Raw genomic sequence first — 12,973 nt, 5'->3', positions numbered from 1 at the left:
CTGCAGGTGGAAGCTTCTGTGTGAACATGGGCTCAAAGACAGAAAAATGCTATTAGGCTTACAAAGTTGTCTTTTAATGTCTTATTCATCTAAAATTGTCTTATTTATCTAAAATATCTTTATCAATAGATGAATTTTTGATATAATTATCTAAATCTAACTGAAGAAAAAAATATCTATTTGTTCTGTCTCACTTGTACTGTTTTTTCTAAACTTTTATCCATAGAAATATAACTGGCACCAATCTACAAATGTCATCACATGCAGACATGGGCTGAAACAATGTCTCTTAGGCAGTGGGTTTGGGTTGTGTTCTTTATTTGGTCTGGTTATTAGTTTGTGTGGTTTTGTTTGTCAGTTTTGTTTGGTTTTACTAGTGCTTGCTAAATTACACCTTCTGTATGCTGGAAAACTTTTCCACACCATTTCTGATCGTTGCTTAGACACATGAATAGACCCTATAGACTGTGTAAAGACAACTGATTTTGGTGTGTAATTTGTGTCAATATGCTTCATGCAGCATGCAGTTTAGGTTTGGGTATGTGTGTAGTCTCATTAGTTCATTTTTACTTTGTAATAATTTTGCCTTTCTGTAAAAGTTCTATTCAGTGGGATGAAATGGAACAGAGTCAATGAGATAGACAGTCACTGCTCCTGTGAAAATTGGACTTCTGATATAGAAAGTGAATTAAAAGTAAATAATGCATACATGCAAAGGTAGGTGTGACAAACCTCGTGGAAATTAATTTATAATTATGATATCAGGGGGAAACTCAAGGTCTTTCTGTAGTTCTATTTGATTGTGGCTGGCATATTCAAGTGCTGTGTATGCCTGTGGGCATACCGGGAGTACTTCACAGACACTTCCCAGCTTTTCTCTGCACAGACGAGAGAGCGGTCTCGTTTGTGACAGATTACTTCACTGAATTTCTAGCTTGCTTTGTCTCAAAGCAGCTGCCTAACTGACACTCGATCTCCCCAAGTGCTGGATTCCCAGCGATGCCAGGCCTTTCCCTGGCACCTCCTTCAGGGCTGAGACCAGTTGTTAGATGCTACATGCACTTTGGGATGTGTCAACTGACACCCTGGGTGGGGAAATGGAGTAATTCTGGAGGCTCCTCGGGCAAGGCAGGTCCTATTGCAGGGAAAGAAGTTGACCAAAATGTGCATAGATAAGAGAATCTGAATAATTAAATTTTGAATAATCAGTAGAAACTCTTCCTGTAATGGTAAGGTCTTTTGTATACAGCTAAGATAGTTAGAATATGTTTTGCAGGTACTTTAAATTAGCACATGCAATTAGTGGAGTAGTCCTGCTAATAGGACTAGAGCAGGACACTTAATAGTCACTAGAGCTGTAAGAGTTCATCTCAACTGCAGTTCGGGAGACTGATCTGAGCCAGTGAAGACGCCATTGCAGTGCTTGCAATGAAGAGTCCTACATCATCTGCATAGTAACTGACAGCCCCGTTTGAGAGATTTAGTTCCCCATTACTCCATCAATGCGAAAGGTCATAAGAAATTATTTTTGTAACTAGCGTGCTGTCTGTGAATGTTTGTAAAGATCAGAGAGTCTTCTTCCTGAAACAAAATCTGCTGGTATAAAACAATCTAAATTATTTCTACTTGGTTGGAAGAGAAGTGATAAGCTGACAAGTTTTGAGTATCTCAGTGGGTTTTGTATATTTGCTTGTTCCTGTTACAATCATACTTACCTATGTCTTGAAATGCTTTTTGTCTAAGTAAATAGATGTCCTGTCAGTGCAATGTAAGTTCATGTACAGTACAGATCTTCAAGCTTTAGTAGCACAAATAAATGTTTTCCTTATGATAAAGTATTTGAAAAGTACCAAAAAGAGGACAGCCATGTATAAGAAATCTGAAGAACCTGAGCAAAAGTTCTGAAAGTATTTATATGTCTGTCTACAAGAAAAAGTTATACCCATAATATAAAACTTATTCTTCTGTGTGATTATTGCATTCTGGAGCCTGGAACTGCAAGAGGATGTTGATAAGTAGGAGCTTAAACCAGCGGGTAGGAATCCTCACTGGCTGGGGAATGAAGAGGAAGTCACAAAAAACTGAGCTTACATTCCTTATATTTAATGATAAATCACTCATTGTTATGATATATATATCCAAGGTACTTTAGAAACTGTGAATATACAGTGCCTAGTGTGGTTCCCTGTGGAGACACTCATCACGCAAGCAACAAGGATTCACTGCTGTAAAAATCTGCAACCAGTACAGTTTATAGAGCTGGCACCATCACAGTGAGGTTAAACAATTTTACACAGAACTGTAAATTTACCTGCAGTCCAAGTCACCCAGATTTGAAAAGCAGCACTGGTGAGAGATTTAACCTTGAAGTCTCTGTAAGATTGTCTTATCTATGAACAAACGGTCCTATCTTTCCTTTTTTTTTAATCCATCACCAAGTCACACTGTCAGTTCAGCAGGCTTATATTTTCAGAATAACACAGCTAAGTATTGTGTCCTAATATACTACACCTCTGGCACCAGAGCCTACTTAATAACACAAGAAATATGGCAGGAGGAAGAGGATTGGGATGCATTCTAGCCTGAGTACCTCTAATTTAGTTTACTAGTACTAGAAGTACCTTTTATCTAGTACAGATAACAAGGCCTATCCAAGGGCATGAACTGTGTGTGCATTTTCAAGAGGAAGTAAAGAAACAATTTGGACTTTATCGGGCTGAAGTACTATACTAATACAAGCTCTATTGGGGCAAATTTCTTACCCATTAGCTTTGTCTTCTTTGTTGGTCTATTGGTATGGATTGGATTTGGGACTAGCTTTTTTGCTTGGGTGATACTGATACTTCTTCTAAGGGAATGTCAAATACACTACTCATACACTTCCACTAAACAATCCTACTTTAATTATATACATGAATTTTGGTGGAATGGATGACTTGGAAGCTGGCCCAGCACATACTGTGGTGTTGAATAAATATTCTGTAAGTCTACAGTGATAACAAATTGTCAGAAATGAGACCAGTATGGATGATAAAGTCTTGAAGACAAGTGAGGTTGTCTAACTCTAAGTTACTGTGCTAAATCTCTTCTTCGTGCTGGTTCCCTAGGTGTACTAGAGATGATATAGCATTTCTCTGCTTGATGCAATGGGATGATGCAGCATGATTTTATTAAAAGTCATCTCTTGAGTGCTGAATGCAATTTAAAAGAAATAGCAAAAGCCTTTTTTAAAACAGAAAGAATCCTCCCCTTTGAATATAATAAAGTTAGTTCATTGGAATACTTAAATGTGCTTAAGCACCCTTTAGTATTTTCCTTATTTGTGCATTTTACATTTATTGACCAGAAACAGAAGTTGAAGTAAAATGTACTTCAGAAGAGAAAATACCTTCCTGCATTCTGAAATATTACACCAGTCAAGGACAACATATGCACTCGGTTTGAATTCCAGGGCATTCTTTTAGAGCTGCTGCCTCCTGGGGAGGGAGAGGCACTATTTAAAATGCTCTTTTGAATTTTTAATGGATATTTAGAAGTTCAAGCCTTTGCAGCAGCTGAGGAGATGAAGAGGTCAACAGTGGCTAAACGGCGCTCTCAACATACCACTGTTAACGCAGCTAAAGCTGTTATCATCCTGATAACTTTCAGAGAGGGCTTGCCCTAGAGCACAATTTGGGGCTAGGTTGCCCCCAGCATCACAGTAGTGTTACCCAGACCAGTTCTTCCAGCTGAAATTAACTCAGTGTTGTAGCCTGGAGATGCTTGCACCCTGTGTCATCCCAACAGGATCATTTCACCTGTCCCCTGCGCTGTTTGCTTTGTCTGGGAAACAGTTAAACTCATCTTGCAAGACAGAGAGTCTAGAATGATGCCTAAGAATAAAAAATATGTGTTCTAAGCACAGTTTAGTACAAGGAGTTGCAACTTCCCACTCCTCACTAAGGAATTTGGCATATATATCTTCAAGGTCCAAGGGACAAAGAAGTACAGTTTGTCTGTTAAGGCAAAGGATTTAACAGGGTGTGAGAGGATTTGAACAACCAGTATAATAAATGACTTCTCCTTCTGCCAACAGATCCCATGTTCACACAACTAGTCCGTTAGTGGGAAATTTATATTTGCAGTCTCCTTTTTGCAGATCTTGTTTGACTATGCTTCAGAAAACAAACAAACCAAAACAAAAAATCCAAGGCTTCTGCCTTGCATGTTTGTTATAATTTTTCTGTACCACAGGCTTTCTCTACTGATGGTTCATTAGTACTCTTTCAGCTAAATATTTGCTGACCCAGTGACTATTTGGAGTTTTTTAAATATACTGCTAGATAGAGCAACCTGATCATAAAACTGACATGACAAAACCTAAAGACAATTTTTACTTGTGTTTCTGACAAAGCCATCATCTATCTCACTTCACCATATCACAAGTATAATTTTTTCCCAGCTTTTTCAACAACAGGTCTCCCTAGCAGAGTTATGTGACCTAGATCCAGAGATTGATGACACGCATCTATGTTGTTGCAGAAGAATTAGCTACTTTGTGTTGATATAGCTTGAACTAGAAAAACTCTTGAAACTTGAGGGTAGGTACGCACAAAACTTCTACAAAAAGAATCCTATTCACTTCAGTGTTCTGATCCCCCTTGCTCATATAATTCCTTTTAATTTTGTCAGATCTCATTACTGGTTGCAATTTCTCTGCATATCTTTAAATTCCATTTGTTTCATCCTGTATGGGTACACAGCATCCTTGAGGGTTACTACTGAATAAATATGAGACTTTTTGAAGAAGTAAGTGAGAAAGAAGCATACCATAAAGAAAGTCAAACTCAAATCCTTCCAGGCTCCATTGCCAAACATGAACTGTGTGGCCAAACACATCACAGTAGGGTGAGACAGGGGCATATTCAGTATGTATGAGAAGTAGCACCTTGCTTAAAAGTAGTGAAAGGGAAAAGAAATTATTTACTATTGGACTAAAAAGTAAATAATTAGTTTAAAAGCAGGAAGGAATTGCAACCATGCAGCTGAGCAAGATGTTCTAGTTAATTACAAAACTGAGCGCAGAACACAATCAGAGAAAAGATATCATGTGTCAGAAAACTAGTAATTGCCAGTTGGATAGTGAATGCCACATGGAAAAAAAAAAAGTAAATAACTTGTCAGATCTCTCTTTAACCACTGGAAAAGTACTTGCTACTTCGTTTTCCATTCTTGCCATCCTTTGTGGCCTTTTTTCACATGAACAAACTGTCCATTGACACCCTCTGGAGCTGCTAACTACCATGCAAGTCAGAGGCTATTAGAAAAGCTGACTGTTCAGGCCACGCCTAACTAGTAAGTTAAATGCATGACACATCTGTTTCTGACTAACTAGCCAACTCCTCCAAGGGCAGCTCTAATTATTTGTGATGGATTATTCATTTTACAAAGCTTTACACTTAAGTACTTTAAAGTATATTCAAAAATACCACTGGAAGCAAACTGCCTCGCCTTGCATCAGCTCTACATAAGATTAATTGTTAGGCAGCACCAAACTGCATGGTGTGAGAATCATATTACGGTCCTAGTAGTGATTGATGTGTAGAACTATGAAAGGTTAGGTGCACTTCCTGACCTCTTTTTTTCTTGGAAAGAGGAAATAAGCTCCCATAAATTACCTAATTTTAAGCAGAGGAGTGACATTTGTTTGTAGCAGAAATTCAGTATATGTGGTGTTCTCCAGATAGGCTGCACACCAGACTCTCAGAGCAGGAAGTCTCTATTTATCCTAAAGTGACAATATTAGTAAGCACTGGTCTTTTGAGCTGTCTTTGAGGTCTGAAAAGTGAATATAAGCATTATTTTTCCTATTTCTCATATGTGATTATTCACACATATGCCCTGATTGCCTGATGAAATAACAGAACAAAAGCATTTGGTCCATGCCTACTGACAGATGCATTCTTTAGTGTACATTCATAACAGTTTTCCTGCCAAGAGTCAAAGTTTGACTTGAAAGACAGTGCCAGCTTTCACTGCTGCCTGTGAGGGCTCCCAGATGGAGAGGTCATCCCTGGGCCCAGATCCTCTATAGAAACACAGCAACAACCAACTCCCTGCCCACCTCCTCTTCTGGTGACACCAAAATCCCTCCTTCTCTTTTGCTGTGGTATCTCCTACTTGAGTTAATTGTAATCTTCCTCTTTCCAACACTTACATTAAATCACTCCCTGGCTTGTTTTCACCTAGTCTTCCCAAATAAGGATTTTCTCTTTGTCAGTATAAGGGTTCCTTATGCTCAGCTATGGCCAGTAATACTAATTACTATCATACTGAAAATTTACACACACAGAATAATCTAATCCACTGTTACCTATAAAATAATATTCTTGTTCAGAGTCTTTGATTCCATTTAGAAACATCACATTGATTATATGAATATCTTCTTACATCATATTCAGGCTTTTAGTTCTCACTGTTGTGGCTTATACAATATTGAAGCTGTGTATTCTATTTAATCTCTTCTTTGTTTTTACCTTGGTTGTCCCATACAGTCATGTTTCTGCTTCAATCTCCAGCTTTATTTACTGTAAATTCCTCATAAGTTCAGTTGGCTTTCCTAATCTTTTAAATTTTTTTCATCTCTGTCTCTGAACTTCCTATGTATTGCCCTGGTGCTTCCTAAGCTTCAAGAAGCTGCACAATTTCTATCCACAATCAGTTCCCTTCAAGTCTCTCTGAAGATGGTTTAGCTGGAAAACCTTCCCACTTCTGCTTTTCTTACTGATTACTGTTGTTTGCACTCAGTTCCCTCAAAGCTTAGATTTACTGTTTATACTGTAAGTTACAGAGTTAAAATTAGCAAGGAAGGCCAGAGGATGCGATGGGCTATTTGTACACTACCTGCTTAAGGTAACAAATAAAATGTGAAAAATTCAAGCATAATTATCTTTAATGGGTAGGCATCTGTTTGCTATCCCTTTTATGGATCAGCCATCTCACAAGATTAATAAGATTCAAATTCACCTGAGGTTTCTCTTTTTCATTGCAAATCACCAATTTTCAAAAATTATAAACATTCAGTTAGATTTAATTAAAACTGAGCAGTAAGATCAAGAGTTAAGGAGGGGAAAGGTGTTTGGTACCAGCGAGTCAGAGCGCCAGGCAAGCAGCATGGTGTCACCTCCCAAGTAATCAGGAGAGAAGAAGGGATAAGGCCCAGGAGCTAGTCCCTGCTTTTGCATGGGAGGTGCCCTGGAGGTCCCCAGCAGGCTGGGGGGATCCTTGCAGGTGTTGTAGGGCATTGTTGCACTGTCATCAGTGGCACAGACTGAGACACCCAAATTAGTGGCACAGACTGAGACACCCACAACCACGAGGGTTGTGGTAGCAATACCATGTGTTAAAGTGTACTTTCTCCTGAAGACCCTTGCCAATACACCTAAGTGCTGATTCAAGACAGAGCATTTAAATTTAATTTTGAGGCATTCCAGGAAATGCAATAGGCCGTACAGTTACAGAAGCCAATCCATGGCAAGAATGATTTCCCATCCTGGCTACACTTTTTAAACTCTAATGAAGCTCTGTTGTCCCTAGGAGGATGGTTAACTGTTCAGATTTGTTAACTGCTTGACCTTGTACCAGCAAAATTGTCTGTGAGCACCCACGTATGCTGTATATTAACATCCACGTCTCTGCTTGCAGATGTAGATGGAAGGGTCTGCACTGCAAACAGGTCTGCTGGACACTTGATGGCAGTATCTGCTTTGGGTTCTTGCCCCGGTGATGCCATTAGCTCTATTGTTGCCAGTGCAGTCTCTGAAGAGCTGTGGGCATTTTAGGCTGATTGGGAAGGGGGTGCGAGGAGAGAATCACTGCAGAGGAGTGGAAGGACAGTAAATATGATTTAGTCTTTTCAGTCCTACTGGCACAGCTACCAAAAACGATTTTGCTTTAACTATTTAATTTTCCTGGTTATTGTTGCCTTTCTGTCTTGGGAGCTCTCACTGCCCCTGTCTGCTTGATCTCAGGACAAAAGTTAAGTGAACAGATTTGAAATCTATCACAGTGCAACTGATAACATTGATGTGGTTTCTATTGATTAAAAGTGAACGTAAGACTATGCAGCATTAGCCTCCAATAATTCTTGCCTTCAAGGGACTACAGTGCTTCAGCTGAAGCACTTGGCAACATGTTGGTGCAGCAGAATATCTGTAAAGAGGTGAGTAGCTGAGAGCAGTCTGCGAGTGTAATGAGGAGCAGCCTCCTACATACTTTCCTGCTGATCTGCCATTGGTGATGCCCTTGGAAATGGTTATCTGAGAGTGCCTAGCCTGTACAGAAGTAATCTCCTGCTAATGCTGCACACAAATGGTAGAGGTATAAAGGTGTCAAGAAGCCACTCGGTGGGGATGGGGGCAGGGGTGGGGTGTTGGCAATTGTACCCTAGCTTAATACAAGGACTGTGTCGAACAAGAATGCATAAACCACTTTGGCACATGTATACCAATACTAAATTCAACCCTTCTATGTTCTGAAACCTGTATAAGACCTTCCTTATTATCAAATAAAATTTGTGTAAATGCTTGGCTTTTGGTTTGGTTTTCATTGATTGGTTTGGTTTTTTCTTTGGTTTTCTCTGGATTTTTTTTTTGGTACCTGTGAACAGCAGATTAAAGCATTTGTGGTAAGACTAAAGGCAACAATCTGATGTTCCAGGAAAACAGAGACATGCCAGGCATTTATTTTGGCTAGATATTTTCTTTCCTTAATGAAATCAGCTTTTTCCAGTGAGTTAGAACCAACAAAAATATTTTAGGGTTCCCCTCCTCCAAATTTTGATTCTGCTTTTCCTGCTTGTTTTAGAGGAGAGACCCTATTGGTCTCATGAGTTGGTTTTAACAGCTTTGGGTGTGCAATAAGGTCATGTCATAATATGGCTCTCTTCTTGATGCTCAAAACTCTGGATTTTTGTTCTAAAAAATTATGTCAGTATGTTAAAAAAAAAAATCACACTAGAAAACAGCTCAGTCTCCCTCAAATGCTGAGATGTCCTCAGCTGGTATAAAGCAGTATATATTTAGCATTGCCTAGTTTTACTGACTGTGAATCTGATCTACTGAGTAATAATTTTAGGGATGAAGCTGGGAAATTTTCATGTCCAGTTGAGTCATCCTGCCATCTGTTTTCATTTGAAAAGCTGTTAACAGAAATTTTCCCCCTTTTACTACATAGGAAGTACACTCTTCTTCTTGCAGTTGTCTTTATCAAGCAGTATTATTCCTCTGTCCCTTTGAAATGTTCTGTAATAAATTAATAATTTATGCTAAGTAAGGCAATACTGCTGGGAGTTGGGAGTTGAACTAATCAGAATTCAAAAGTTGCAGGGCCCACTGAAAATATTTCCTGAAGTCACTATAGCTCCAGGAGATATCAAGATGCATGCATATGTGTATTCGGGGAGAGAGAGAGGAGAGCTTGGCCCCTTTTACTTTCCCAAAGGAATGAGTAGCAATTGCAGGATTTAGGAAGACAGTAATGCACTAAGCAATCTTACTCAGAACATTTTGGAAGATGAAATTCTCCACCATGGAAATTTAAAAAAAATGTTCTCTGTGTTTGGAAAAGGTAAATAAGTTTTCCAGCACTTCCAGTGGAATGAAGAATTTGAGGACCTTTAGTTAGAAGTGATGAAAGTAATTTTTTTAGGGTATAGTTGTGGGGTACTTAGGGTATAGTTTTTTATTATTTCCTTGGGAATCTGTGTTCTGAACTTAATGACTTGGCTATGCATCTCCCAGGGAGAAAATTAGCTGTACTGAAACCTATGGTTGAGGCTTTCTCCAGCCCCAGACACCTAGAAGGAAAATGGTACCAGCCCAGAACTGGTGCCCATGGTGCCCCCACTGCCTTAGGCGATCCCCTGAGCTAGCTGGTAGGTTTCAGAGAGAACACAGCCATGCCTGTTTTGTTGGACTCTGACCATGAAGTATTTCAGTTTTCACAGACTACATTTTAAAATATTTTATGAAAAGCCATTTCCCATAGAAACCCCTAGCCAACTCTTTTCAATAGGCAAGTCAGTATTGGAGACGCTGGAAGGACAACATTAACAGTGGTTGCCGCTGTCTCTCAAGGCACCACTTTAGAAGAGTGGATTATTGCTTCATACTGTAGCTATAATGACAATGGCCACTGTGAGACAAACCCACATAGTTTATTAACACCCCATTCCACATTTATACTCTGATATCTCATGTAATCTTTTCTTGCTGTCTTCCCAAGTGAGTCTACATAGCCAAGCCCCCGTTGCCCTGGGTTGCAGAGGTAAAAACTGGATTGTTACAGCTTCTGAGCTGTGCATTCCAAGATACTGGTGCACTGTAAGGGTGAGCTGTAAAAAAAGTAGATAGCTGCGTAATGCATATTCTGTGACAATAAGATTTCTGTAAAAAAACAGGACTTTTTCTTAATTCAATTAGCTTCTTCACTTTCTATTAAAACAGGAACTCTCCCCCCAGCTCTGCTCCCCCCACTCCCTCCAAGACTCCAAATCACAGAAAACACAAAGCTGCTCAGTGAAAAAAAATAATCGCTCTAGTAGATAAAGAATTGGTCACGTACCAGCAGATGGCGCTCCAGAGGATGTAATGTTATTTTCTGCTATACTCAAACAGAAAAATATCTGTTGCATTTTTATGGTAAAAAACGATTCTTGCAGAGAGTGTCCCCTTATCTCCTTGAGTGCGCAGATGATCATGTTTGATTTGCAAAGATGTTCACGATACGTAGCTCCCAGTAGTTAAAAGCAGAGGTGCAAAACTTAACTATAGAAAATGGCTGCAAGTTTTCAAATGTCTTCTGAGATTTTCTTTTGTATTTTAATAACTTGATTTTCTCAAGTCCAGATTCTGTTTAGTGCCTCTGGGAAATATAGAAATAATATTAAAAAAAAAAAATTAAAAAATCAGCCAAAGAATAAAAACAAACCCCAAACAAACAAACAAAAACAACAACCCCCCAAACTGAAACAGTTCAGAGAGTGGAGGATGGAATATCTGCAGTGCAAATACCAGTCCTGAACTACTTATTTTTTTCCCCACTTTTCACAGACAGAAGATAATCTACAGATTTAAAATTCGGTGGGGGTTGGGGTTTTGGTTTCGAGTTGCGTTTTTTGTGTGTATGTGTGGTTTGGGGTTTTTTGTTTGGTTTGGTTTTTTTGTGAGGGGTTTTTATTGTTGTTGTGTTGGGTTTGTTTGTTTGTTTTATGGTTTCTATGTGTGCGTTGGTTTGATTGATTGTTTTCTTTTCTTTTAGCTTTAGAATCTGCACAGAGGTAGAGGTCCATAAACCAGCAGCCAGGAAGCAGAAAGCTTTATCTCAGTTGGTAAGGTAATCTGCTTTACTGACTCCACAGCTTCATTGGCACACAGGGACAACCTCTCCTCTTTTTGTTCTATGAAGTTGCCCTTGTTCCCATGCAAGGGGATCATTGAACTTTTCCAAACCACAGGAAGCATGAATTCTTCTACAGCACACCATAGAAGACCCCCAATCAACCAAATAAAAAACCGAAACAAAACAGGTCAGAATAAGCTTCTGTCAAACTGTGATTCCATAAGATGTTAATTTGATTTGGGGTAGTTGTATATGCATTAAAAGAGCTGCATTACCATAATACAATATACCAAAGAAATATAGATTTACTTTCCCCTCCCAAGGTATTTTTAATGTATTTTACCTGTGATTTTCCAGGCCAATTTTGGTTTGGATCAAATGTAATTTGTCACAATTTTTATTGGATCAGAGATTGCTTATTATGGCTAATTTGATAAAAATGCAATTATGTGTCCACACCTGATTCAGATCAAACTCATAATATCTGGTAATTCAGTAGTGAAAAGCTCCAACATTACTTGTTCTGAAACTGCATTTTATTTTAGAGCCAGATGTTTCTTTTTTAGTGCAGCAGCATCAGCTGAAGATGTCATTGCCCTCTCCCTCCGGGTGTCTTTCTTGGATGATTTGAAATTTCCACCTCCCACGGTTGTGACTGCTTACAGTGATTCTGGAATACTTCCTAATCCAGATCAGGCAAAACAAACAAAGTTAATTCAAACTATTATGTGAACTGTTGAAATTAATGCAGCTGGTTTGCTGGCAGTGAATTAGGAATTATTCACACACACTGCTCTGCAAGAGTGGCTACCTCCAGCAATCAGGCAGTTGCTAACAGCTGGGATGTGGAGAAATAGAAATCTTAAAGTAGCACATCTGTGAAGAGCAGAGATCTCTGCAGTATTTGCCTTAATTGAAAGTCTTATCACCTCATTAAAGACAAGTTGTAAGCCAGGTAAACATGGAACCAATATGAAATAAAGTAGTAGTTACGGTAATATTCACATCAGGTTGTTCTTGAAGGATAGACTTTTCAGTGCTTTTCTGGCGTATTCTATGGGAGTTCTGTGAAAAGCTTACCTGATACCACTTAACAATTCAAACCAATAAATACGAACACCTAAAAGTCAAAGTTGTGGTGCGGGACTGGAATATAAACCTTAGAGCTGTAGGCCCTTACTCCTTTTATAGCCTGTAAGGACATAGCAGTCCTTACTATGAAGTCTGAGCAAGTGAATAGGAAATACCTGAAAATGGCGGTGTAGTGAAATCTTATCCCTTTATGAAGGGGTTGAGGAGTTGGTAGGGGCTATCTTAATACATTAGACTACCATCAGTGCTTACTGTTAAAGCACTCCCCAGTGCAGATGGCTTGGGTTGTACAGGTCCTCAACATGTGCTCCTTAACTTTGTCATTGTCTCCAACAAGTTCTTTTCTCCTGTGCACGTCATGATTGGGTAGAAAAGCATAAAATGCCTCGGACCAGAAAAGGGTAGCTTTATTGTAGGAGGCGTGTTTAAGGTACAGGGGATGTACCAGGGCAAGAGTGCCCAAAGGAGCATGTGCCGACATAGACAGCCTTATTGGTCAAAG

This window comes from Pipra filicauda, unplaced genomic scaffold, assembly GCF_003945595.2.
Source record: "Pipra filicauda isolate LSUMZ 115617 unplaced genomic scaffold, ASM394559v2 scaffold191_size1418713_pilon, whole genome shotgun sequence".
Classification (NCBI taxonomy): Eukaryota; Metazoa; Chordata; class Aves; order Passeriformes; family Pipridae; genus Pipra; species Pipra filicauda.
This window is presented reverse-complemented; position numbering follows the sequence as displayed.